General features: G+C 44.3%; 2 long non-coding RNA genes across 7 annotated transcripts; one reads left to right on the top strand and one right to left on the bottom strand.

The window, feature by feature from the left end:
* Positions 1 to 6552: 6552 nt before the first annotated feature.
* LOC120703407 lies at positions 6553 to 10179 on the top strand. 4 transcript variants are annotated; one of them, XR_005686943.1, is made up of 6 exons: positions 6553 to 6736; positions 7422 to 7583; positions 7689 to 7851; positions 8229 to 8354; positions 8490 to 8585; positions 10161 to 10175. It is a non-coding gene; the product is annotated as an uncharacterized LOC120703407 (long non-coding RNA). The 4 variants fall into 4 exon arrangements; XR_005686940.1 differs by lacking the exon at positions 6553 to 6736 and adding an exon at positions 6928 to 6986 and having other exon boundaries at positions 7067 to 7583; positions 10161 to 10179; XR_005686941.1 differs by lacking the exons at positions 6553 to 6736; positions 10161 to 10175 and adding exons at positions 6928 to 6986; positions 8684 to 8928 and having other exon boundaries at positions 7067 to 7583.
* LOC120703408 lies at positions 9115 to 11154 on the bottom strand. 3 transcript variants are annotated; one of them, XR_005686945.1, is made up of 4 exons: positions 11140 to 11154; positions 10033 to 10293; positions 9771 to 9989; positions 9670 to 9691 (listed from the first exon to the last, which is right to left on the bottom strand). It is a non-coding gene; the product is annotated as an uncharacterized LOC120703408 (long non-coding RNA). The 3 variants fall into 3 exon arrangements; XR_005686944.1 differs by lacking the exons at positions 9670 to 9691; positions 11140 to 11154 and adding an exon at positions 9115 to 9639 and having other exon boundaries at positions 10033 to 10231; XR_005686946.1 differs by lacking the exons at positions 9670 to 9691; positions 11140 to 11154 and adding an exon at positions 9115 to 9619 and having other exon boundaries at positions 10033 to 10231.
* Between the last annotated feature and the right edge of the window lie 481 nt (positions 11155 to 11635).

The raw sequence follows: 11635 nt of genomic DNA, 5'->3' as shown, positions 1-11635 counted from the left end.
GTCTCCAAAAATTTTCACCGAGTGCTCGTTGTAAGTCAGATCTTCTCATCCAACCCTTTCAATGGTGTTTGTTCTTCTAGCACTCTCAAGCACTTCTTCAGCTCAGATCTGCATAACTCTTCTGCCTCGTCTGAGAGATTCTCAAATTCTCTTGTGCTATCGGTAGGCCGGGGTGTCACATCCCTACCCCCTTATAGAAACCGATGTCCTCGTCGGTGAATTCTGGAATGTCACATCCTCTTCGCGCTATCCTTCTTCTCAACAAGCAAGACAGAAGCCCAAGGCATGATAAGATAGAGAGGATAGAGTGGATGGTTTTACCCCCAACGATCTAACTCATTTTATTAATTAGTTAACTTTAGCATCAGACTGATTTTCTTTAAACAAATTTAAACTACTCAGCTATGCAATCATTCAAAAATCTAAATCAAACATGTAGCATAATAACAAGCAGACAATTTCACAACTTAGCCGAGTTTAACATACGACTCGACTAACACATCGCGTCGCAGAACGTGCTATCGTATTATTATAAAGGGTCACCTAGCTTATACTCATGTGGTCAGATGACTGATTCAGGCCAAAGTCTACGAAAACTATTCTTTAGAGAGAGAAATCAAGGCAAGACGAGTAAAAGTCATAGAATTCAAAGGGGTATAATAATAAAATAGTTTCAGCAGACAAGGATTAGAGAGAAGAAGTCCTAAAACTCGACCAGTTCTATCTAGGCTTCGTCCTACAGTCAATATGGCTCTGATACCACTCTGTAACACCCGGTTTATAAAAGGACATAAACCGAGCAATCATATACGTGCCAGGATCAAGTCACACGTATATACAACAGAATGAACAGTATATCATAGCACATATCACGTAAATAGATATAATAAAGTGAATACGAATGCTATTTATTACATTAATGACAAAAATGTCTGATACAGTGGAAGCGAAGTACAAATACGATAAAACTCTCCGAAGCTGAGCAGGGCGCCACAGGGACGTCGACTAGGAGACGAACGCCTAGAAGTCCTCGGGATGGCCGGAATCGAGGCCGACGGCAGCGATGACGATCTGTTCTGTGGGCGACGACGTTCCGACACGGCATGACTGGTGATGGCCTCTGTTCCTGCTTCCTGGGCGGTGGCGCTTGCTTTGGCGAGGTGCTGTACCGGTGGCCGGTGATGGCTTGTTTCTGTTCGTGGTCACGCAAACAGGACTTGGCGGCAGTGGTGATCTGATCGGCGACGTGAGGCATCGAGAAACCAGCAGCAGGTGGAGTGCATGCAAGGCCAAGGGCACGCAGGGCTTGCCGGCCTCGGGTAGATGGGGGCGCAGGTCTGTAGGGGCGGTTCCTGGGGGCGTTTAAAGAGGCGGTGCCGGAATCTCAGCGTGCGTGATCAGCGGGCTGCAGCGGAGATCACGGCGGCGAGTTCGAACGGGGCCGGTGCAAGGTTCTGAAGGAAGGATTGGCGTGGGGGCCGGTTTATCAGCGTCAGAAAGGAAAGGGAGGCGGGCCGGACGCGTGGGAGCGGCCGTGCTGAGGCTTGCTGGACTGCCATGTGTTGGGCCTGTGCGGGAGGAGATAGGCGCGCGCTGCGCAGCCGTTGGCGTGCGTCCGCTGGTCGCCGACAGTGGGGCCAAGCGAGCAGGGGGTGGTGTCGCTAGTGCTGCCGCTGCGCGCGTTGCTGGCAAGGATCGTGGCTGCCGTGTGTGGCCGAGGTGCTGCGCGCGCGGGGTGAGCTGCTGGGAGAGGTGGGCCGGCGTCGCGTGAGGAGGGAGGCTGGCTGCTGGGCCACGCGGGCGTCGATGACAGAGGCAGAAGGGCGTGCTCGCATGCAGGAGGGGAGGCGCGGTGTGGATGCCAGGTGGGGACGCCTTGGCAGTTGAGGTGCGTGCGGGTGGTTCGCTGCGCTGCAGTTGGGCTGGCGCCGTTCTGCTGGGCTGCCCGCGGGAAAGGAGAGGTGGGTGCTGGGTTGCGTGCGAGCGTTCTGGGCCGGGGGAGAGAAGGAAAGGGAGCGGGCTGGGTCGAAGCAGGGTTTGGGCTGGTTTCGGGTTTCTTATTTTCTGGTTTTTCCTATTTCCTTTCTTTTCAAACTTCACTCAAACTAATTGAATTCAAACTCCAATTTAAATTCAAACCCTATGCACTCAACCAAATAAAATAATGCACCAGCATGAATGCAACAACATGTTGAACCTAAGATAAATTTTAATTAATTTATGAAGCAGAAATAAATTATAAATGCAAGACTTAGCAAATTAAATCCTAGAAAATTAAATAGAGCCAATTAAATTTATTATTAAAGCAGAAAATTAAATTAGGGTGTTACAAATCCTACCCCCTTACAGGAATCTCGTCCCGAGATTCTGGGCTGGCTAGCAAAGAGAAACAAGGATGAGATTAAGCTCTACGCACAACTTAGTTGGATTCTCGTACCCCACATGTCTTGCATTGGAAGTGTGTTGAACCTCATGCTCAATCTGCTCCCCTGACGAGGGTTGGACCTTTACCACTCTTTTGGTAGGTTGCATCACAAGTTTGTTTCGAACTGACCAATTTTGACCAAGAATGATGTCGAGTCCGGTTGACTCCATTACAATAAGATCCTCAGGGAGGGTTGCCTCGCCTATCCTCATGCTGACTCGAGGACATATGTAACTGGAGATCTGTTCTTTTCCTGATGAAATGACGACCATTCTCTTCCTCAGCTCTCCTTCTCGGTATGTTACTCCATTGCATTCTGCACATCTTGATCTTCTTGTCCCGAGTAACTCTCTCAGCAGTCTCCAAAAATTTTCACCGAGTGCTCGTTGTAAGTCAGATCTTCTCATCCAACCCTTTCAATGGTGTTTGTTCTTCTAGCACTCTCAAGCACTTCTTCAGCTCAGATCTGCATAACTCTTCTGCCTCGTTTGAGAGATTCTCAAATTCTCTTGTGCTATCTGTAGGCCGGGGTGTCACATCCGGACTTCCAAACATCGCCGTCAACCGCCACGTCCCGGCTTGGGAAATCTTAACCCGATTCCCTTTCGGGCAATGCGCGAGATCGCGCTGTCTGCCGGGGTTACCCGGTCCCTTAGGATCGGCTTACCCATGTGCAAGTGCCGTTCATATGGAACCTTTCTCCTCTTCGGCCTTCAAAGTTTTCATTTGAATATTTGCTACTACCACCAAGATCTGCACCGACGGCCGCTCCGCCCAGGCTCACTCCCCGGGTTTTGTAGCGCAGCGGCCCTAGGGGCATGCCTTGCAGCGCGCAAAAACCGGCCGATCCGACGGCGGCTGCCCATGGCACCTAGGGCCTCCGGGCTTTGACTGCCAAAACGGCCGACAATAGTCCACGCCTCGAGCCAATCAGCGGACCAGCAGAAGCCATTCTTCATACGACCGGAGCGCATCGCCGGCCCCCATCCGCTTCCCTCCCAGCAATTTCAAGCACTCCCCTGAACTTGTTGATAATTAAGATTTAAGTCAGATCCGTATTTGAATGAGTTTAGGTTTGTTTTTAAATTTGTGAAAACTTTAAAAAAATTCAATAACAGTTCATAGGAAAATGTGAAAAATGTGAAACTCGAGTTTCTGTACTCCTCATGTCCAGGACTACATGATGGAATAGATTAGCCTCCCTGAAATTACTGTTTTACCCATGATTTCATGCATGCAAGTTAAACACAAATAAAAACGAAAGACAGACCAAATGATGTCCAAAGCTTGTGATATTTTGATAGTGTGATCATCATGAGTGATAGACTAATGTATCTAGAAATTAATTTGTTATTCACTGTTCTAATAGGTTTTTCCATCTTGTATCCATTTTTAGTGTATTATTAACATGGGAAAATGAGTAGTAGGGAAATTACTGTTCAATAAATGCTATAAAAACTCCAGTAGGCTAAATGTAATCTGGGAACATTGTATTAAAAATTTGAACTCCAGTTGTACTGTGTTCATGCTGTACTAAAAATAACAAGTATGTTTGGAGCACCATTTGAATTCTTGTGATTGTTCTGTTACGAAATTAATTCTATAAAAATTCTGGTATCATTTCTAGGTATTTTTGTGTGTTCCTCTAAATTTTAATACCAAGTAAATCACAGGAAGTCCCAGGACATAAATAACAAGCATGATTCTAGCACTAAATAATTTTTTGGGAATGATCTGTTAGGAGATTAATTCTAAGAAAATTCTGATAGCTTTGTGATGTTATCATGTGTGCCTCTGTAACTTTTCATGATATTTGGTTCACAAAAACATCCAGAACATAAATGACAAGCTCTAAATCACTTATAAATGAATAAGTAGTTAAATGAATGTTATAAATTAAATTCCAGAAATGAATTCTAAAGTGTGTCTCTGATTTGAAATGCTTTAGGCCTATTTAGGACCTGGTGGTTCATCCTTGGTGATTTGCATGCTTGCTCCTTCAATTGGAAGGCATTAAAGGTGAATGTGAGAGCTAAATGCTCTGTTTTATCATTATTGAATGTGATTTACTTGTGCTTATGACCTCATGCATGCATTCATGCTTAGGACCGCTGATTTATGACTGTTTGGAGCTGGTCTGGATATAATGGTGTTCATGGATTTCATTTGGTGATAAAGCCCGAAGATTAAGGATTGCTTTGATATTGACTGGATCACGAATCACTAACTTATGTATTTGAAAGTTTCCGCTATTCTTTTCAAACTCTGGTTTGTAAAAGTTTAATACTATGTTGTATGAAATGCTATATTGTTGTAATTGTTGTGGCTCCATCGAGAGTTCTATGTGTTTGATGTCGGTTTCTCGGGTAATGGTTTTTCGAGCATCCACGGGGTGACTCGACGGACTACCGGGATTAAGTCTATTCATGTGCCTTGCGAGTCAAAGGTGATAGAGGCATATGACTAGATTTTAATTCAGACGGTTCCACCACAATTTTGGACAGCGACTGAAAACTCAATGTGAAACGTCTTCAGACTGTCCTTCTCACAACCTTTACTGCTCCAATCCCAATCTTGGTTTTCCTCAAGCACAACATCCCTGCTCACATGAAGTTTTTCTGTCACTGGGTCATACAACCTGTAGCCTTTTGTACCTTGTTCATAGCCAATGAACACCATTTTATTTGATCTGTCAGACAGTTTTCTGACATCAGGCCCAACTGCCTTGACATGAGCTATACATCCAAAGGTCCTCATGTGGCTCACTCTAGGCTTCTTCCCATACCAGGCTTCATATGGTGTCCTCCCATCTAGGCACTTAGTGGGTGCTCAGTTCAACACATAGACTGCTGTAACCACTGCTTCTCCCTAGAACTGTGCTGGCACCCCCTTGCTTTTCAACATGCACCTTGCCATCTCGACCACTTTCTGGTTTCAACGTTCCACCACCCCGTTCTGCTGTGGAGTATAGGGTGTGGTAGTGTAGTGCTTGATCCCTGCCTCATTACAGAATAAAGTGAACAGGTTTGAGTTGAACTCTCCCCCTCTATCTGTTCTGATTGCTTTCAGTTTCTCACCTAGTTCATTTTCACCACTAGCTTTAATCTTCTTGATGTAATATAGTGCCTGATCCTGCTGATTATGTTACTCTTCAACTTCGGTATATAGTAGACATCAGTCAGTACCTTATGTTCGCGAGTGCGGCCTTCCGCGACCTTCGTTCCGAGGCCACGAATCTCCACCAGAGAGCCATCCCCGAAACAAATAGTGCCTCACACCATGTCATCCAGATGAGCCAGGGCTGCTCGACGCCCCATCATGTGATTGTTGGCCCCAGTATCAAAATACCAGAGCATCTCATCTTCACTTGCCACCGGGAATACCTGCTTCTCGTTCAGGTGGACGACGTGCGACGTGGTCACCGCCTCCTCGACAGCAGTGGCCACCAGTAGTGCAGGTTGATCGACGTCGGCCTTAGCGAGGTGAGCTTCTTCATGCCACTCTTTCTTGGACTTCTTGCAATCCTGCGCCCAGTGGCCCCATATGCCGCAGTTGCGGCACTTACCTTTGCGCCGCGGCGTCCCTTCCTTGGTGAGCTTGACCATCCCTTCACTTCTTTCTTGTTGACCACCTGCAGCTCCGCCCTGTGCCTTGGTGCCTGAATATTATCCTCCTTGCTTCTCGCCTCTAGCCGAGGATTCTGGCAACAAGCGATGACGATGTTTGGCCAACGAGGATTTAGTGTCCTATGGCGTACGTACCCATAGCAAATCGCTGCCGTCGATGAATACTCCAAGATGCGTGCAGCAACGAGCCGTTAAGCTAACTTAGGGTTAGCCTGTTTGCTTATCCAGAGTTTAGAAGACGCGTTCACACCACGCACCACAAAATCACTGTAGTAGCATTTGTTGTAGGACTGCCGACTTGAGGAACAGCTCGAGGCACTGTACATCTTCCAGAAAACTCTTCTTCTCCTGGAGCAACTCACGCAACCCTCCCCCTCCCCTTCACGGGCCAACCCGCGCACTCCCCCTTCCCCCAGCGGCTCTTCCAGGCTGGGAAGCACACTACACCGCCCCTCCATCGAAGCCGCCCCGCAACCATGCGGACGGCCTCCAGCTTAATTCGTTGGATTGAATGAAATTGAACCCGTGGCTATTTTAGTGAGTACAAATAGGATAGGGTTATAATTGAGCTTTCCGCAAATCTGAAAAGAGGAAATCTTAAGAAGATATGAGGAAAAGCAATCCAAAGTCTGGCGGATCTGCTGCACGGAGCTCTGCTACAGACGAACCATATGGAGCTCTCGAGGTATGTTGTGTGATATTTCTATTACAGATTAGTATCAGTACGGGCATGCTTTCATTTACTTACTGCAAAACAATTGTTTAAGAGTGAGTGAAAAATAATGTAACTGCATTGCAGCTATTCCCTTCAAGATAGCTCTACCTCTAGTGGATTTACCACTAGGAAAAATGAAAGAAGATTACATTGTTGCTTCAACTCGGTCATCAATTAAGCAAATATATGATGTTATATCATGCTTCGATGAGAGGAAAAGGTCTTCAGTTAAGTCAATTGGATTTGGTGGTTTGCTGTTATTCCCCTCACTAATAAGGCAAATAAACTGCCGGTTTGCAGTTGCAGCTTGGCTGATGAGCAGAGTAGATCCACTCTCACAGACACTTGGTATTGACTCCACAAAACACATTAAGTAGCAAAACAGATCTTCAAAAAGTATTCGGAATATCATGCAATGGAAAGAGTATATCTGATTGCGGTATGCCATGGAAGGATATCATTGCAACTGTAATGGGGTTATACCTTAGTACAGAAACCCGGGAAAACTGGAGTATAAAAGCTTCGCAAGAAGTTTTAGAAAGAAAATATGGCAACGAAATGACACAATCTGACCAGGATGCGTTTAAAGTAGCATTTGTCATATATATAATGTCAACATTATTATCACCTGGCTCCAAATATGACTATGTGTCAGTGGATTACTGGGATGCTCTTGTGGACCCATCAAGCATCGGAGATTTCGATTGGTCAGATTATGTAATAAAGAAGCTATTCCAGGCAGTCGTCAAGCTAAAAGACTGAGCTTCAGCTTAGCAACAAAGTGTCAAATATTACAGGATGCTCCATTTTCCTGCAGGTAACCATATAATTTCCTTCACATATACCATGTACTAATCATTGCTGATATTGTTTAATTCAAACGCAATAAAATGGTATAACATAATTCCGGAACACCTTTTAGGTGCTTTACCTCGACAGTATGGATATTGGAGTGATCAGTATGGAGCATTCATCATTCTCCACGCATTAGACATTTCTCGGCAGAAACAATGAAGTCTATGGTGCTTGCTGATAGTTTGTGCAGAACTGCAGACAGTAACGAGTTCGAATTTGGCAAGAGTCAGGTTAGCATTCCATTGGAGGATTCAATCAAACATGCTAGTGAAATGTTGGGAAATAAGTACTATATTTGCCAAATTTAATTGTATCCTAAGTACACAATACTTACAGACATAATATAATACAGTGATAGTGTTGATATTGTCGTAGTTGGCCTCGTTTCATACATGCAATCCTGAAAACAATGAATCAAATTTATCTAGTCACCATGAGAACAATGAAGACCATGTTTTAACAGATAGAAACAGCTACATTAGAAAATTGCCATTAATATCACAAGTAGCAGAGTACCATGGTATTCTTTATAGATTTTCCTAAGAAATTTATCAGAATTTGCACACCAATATCTATAAGCATTGATATTGATATTGTCGATTCTAAGGAGGCTACAAGACTGTGACTCGGAATGTACAACTCAATGGGACTGGTAGTGACTCTTCCACAACTATAATTGAACGCAGATCAGGGGATTCTGGTAATGGTACCACACCAACACCATTATATGAAGGTAATAAAAGAATGTACATTTATCAAGCGACAGTGCAAACCATTTGAGCAAAATCATCGAAAAAATAATAATTATGTTTGCATCGTGATACATAATTCCTTCTGAACACATACTTAACTGAATATTGTCCATCAGGTCTCAGCGGCAAGACTCTCCCCATACAATTTGACATTACTACTGCTACCGCACGGCCAACCGAAACAAACTTGGTTGACCTGGAGAATGCGTCCTGTAAGCTTACTTGAACCAATATATGTCTTGCACCTCAACTATTGGTCGCATCAACGTAACTAATGAGAACCAATATTGATATTTTGTAATTCATGCAGTTGGACGGAGCAACACAAAATCAGCGTCCGCTCCTGGTCCAGCGAAATACGACACGTCCTTCGGCTGCTCGAAAAACAACCTAGAGATTGACAAAGCATTTCAAGTCTAACCATATCATGGGAGAACACCGCACCAAAAGAGATTTAGATACTGCAAATAAACTTGCAATGTAGTAAAATTAGATATAATCCTTCTTTTACCTTGAACGGCAGCAAAATGCAATAATACTGTTTTTTTTAAAAAAGGGACTTCCACATGTTTTTTAAAAAAATCATGGGGACATGCCCCCCCCCCCCCGGGTAGGTTTTGAGTTATTCATGTTACACATTTCAGAATTAAAAATATATATTATATTAACTCCAATTACAGAAAAGTCTGATCCACTCTTATAGACAAGCATGCACTATCATAAATGAGTCGTCCAAATTTCAAAATAAACTATACTACATCTTCGCCTATCAAATATCAATTATGCGCCGGGTCTTCTTCCTATCAGGCCTCTCTTCCTCAGGCCAGTCTTCAGCTAATGGATCCCTTGATGAACATTCTGAGATCCTTTTCTTATCGTTCCTTGATAGCCACGCCTTAAGTCCAGTACTAAGTGGCCGGCCACCTTTCATTGTCCTCTCAGGACAAGAAACAGGGAGCTGCTCATGCTCAATGTCCATGCTACTCATGCCAGATTGAACAATTACTCCATCGGTGCACTGCACTGCAGGAAGAGCCCTTAAAGCTTCCATAGCATTCCTGAACATCTGCTCGTCAACAGCAGTAGGTCCATGGACTAACTGAAGAGTCTGCATCATCAGCAAAGCCTTCTTTCTCATTTGATCTGCATCTGATCCTATATCACTGTCATGTGCCTGTGATTTATATTATATACAATTGCCTCCTTTGTCCATCTTTGCATTATATTAAACTTTGGTATTTCTTGCCTGTCCAAATGTAACATCACCTGCCACCAAAAACTTAGAATCATCAAACTCGATATATAGTTCATCAGGTGCCTGGAACATGATTACGTGAAAAAAAATATAATTAATGAAGCTGTTACGCCTAAATGCTACAAACTCTACCAATGCTTACATTGTTGTCTCTTTGTTTCTTGATAATACTTGGTGGTTGCATCTATCATTCTGTGAGAATTCCATTGTTTCTTCTCTGCATACCCCTCGGATAATTTGTGGTTGTGGCTTGTGTTCACTCGGCTAATATACCATCCATGATCACACTAGTTCTAAGCAACCTTATCATCACTTTACACCCAGTCCTTACAGAAGCACAATTGCTGATCCGTGATGAGCCCTGTTAAATATTGCCAATAGATCACTGATTTGCAGCTTCAAACCTCACATGAGCAAACAATATCTTGCCTTGTCCTATAACCCTTGTTGTTCTTGTTACTTCGTCCGTAGCGAACACCAAAACCAATTTCTCATGAATAAAGATTAAAAAATATCTCTCGCCTCTTCACAGCTATTGAAAATTGTACCCTCTGACGGGTAGAATATTGGGCGACCTGGATGCTATCCTGCTTGAGGGACAGAAGAATGCAAAAGAAAGACTAAAAGGTAAAGGAAAAGGCACTTCATCTTCTCCATTGGGGAACCTACCATCTCAAAATATAGTGTTGTACAATGAAACTATCAAGATTAGAGCTGAAGCATTATTGAAATCAGCAGAAGCACAAGTAGAATCGGCCAAAGCAAAACGGGAAGAAACAAGGATGAAAAAGTGGTTGGCGTCTAGAAAAGCTGAAGAGACATGAGGTTGCGGTGCTCAAATTATCTAAAGAACTCGAAGACCAGTAAAGAAGTTATCTAAAGAAGTTAGCTATGTATGGTTAATGTACTCTTTGTATGGTTAATGCTTAATGTATGCTTAGTTTATGGTTAAAGCTTAATGTAATTGTCTGCTTGTACTAATGCAATATCGATAAGTTTTATGTGTTCACAAATATTGTAGCCAGACTAAACTCCAAAAGATAGCTGATAGAATATTGACAAGCACGTATGAACAAGGGCCATTTTCCCCGCAAACAGCAGGACTTCACCACGGACCTATCTATGGATTTGCAGATGTACTAGAGAAAAATAGTGAGATTCGAGATCGACAGACCCATCGTCGGCTCAAGGAAGATTTAATAGAGCACATATGGCAAAAATATGGCGCCGAACAAAATTAAAGTTCATTTGTTTCTTGTCGATTCTAAGCATTACTAGTTTATTAGTGTTTCGAACCTTGTACTATACCAGTTTGTATTCAGGTCGTATTGAACTTTTTTATTATGAATAAAAGGCACAAGTCTTTTGACTACATCATTAGTTCTTATTTTTCTACTAATGATAGAACTAGTACTTGCACCGGACTCGAGCAAGCAAATCTCAACACCAACCACATCGGAGGCCAAACCAAATCATTCCAGGAGCAGGGAGATAGGAGATTATTATATTACCTGCTCTCATGTCGCGGGACCAAGGCCATGCATGTCCCGTTCAGATCAATGGTGGAGGGAGATCTGGTACAAGCGGAGCCCCAGCGCGGCGTCCCCGGAGCGGACGTCTTCGATGGCGACGCCAGTGGAGCCGTGGAGGTGAGCATCGCCAGCACCAACCGCTGCGGGGGTGGCGGCTCCCAGAGACACGCCGGGTCTTGTCTCGCCCCATCGGGACCCCAAGCTTCGTTCTCCTCGCATCCCGGGGCCAGAACTCCACCCGCCGCGCGCAAAGTCGCCCTCTTCGACTCGATCTGAGCCCGCCATGGCTGGGGAGCAGGAGACAAGTGCCAATCGCCGGATCCGATTGGAAGGGATCGAGGATGGCGGCGAGTCGGCGACGGACTGGATAGGGTTTGCAAAATAAGCCTAGCTGATTTCCTATTTTGTTTATTCCTAACATTATTTCTTTATAACCGGTTCGTCCAGCTTCGACTGTGTGAAAACGGATGAGGCT

Source organism: Panicum virgatum, chromosome 4K (genome assembly GCF_016808335.1).
Source record: "Panicum virgatum strain AP13 chromosome 4K, P.virgatum_v5, whole genome shotgun sequence".
In the NCBI taxonomy this organism is placed as follows: domain Eukaryota; kingdom Viridiplantae; phylum Streptophyta; class Magnoliopsida; order Poales; family Poaceae; genus Panicum; species Panicum virgatum.
Note: the sequence above shows the minus strand (reverse complement) of the source record. Positions and strands in the feature narration are given on the sequence as shown.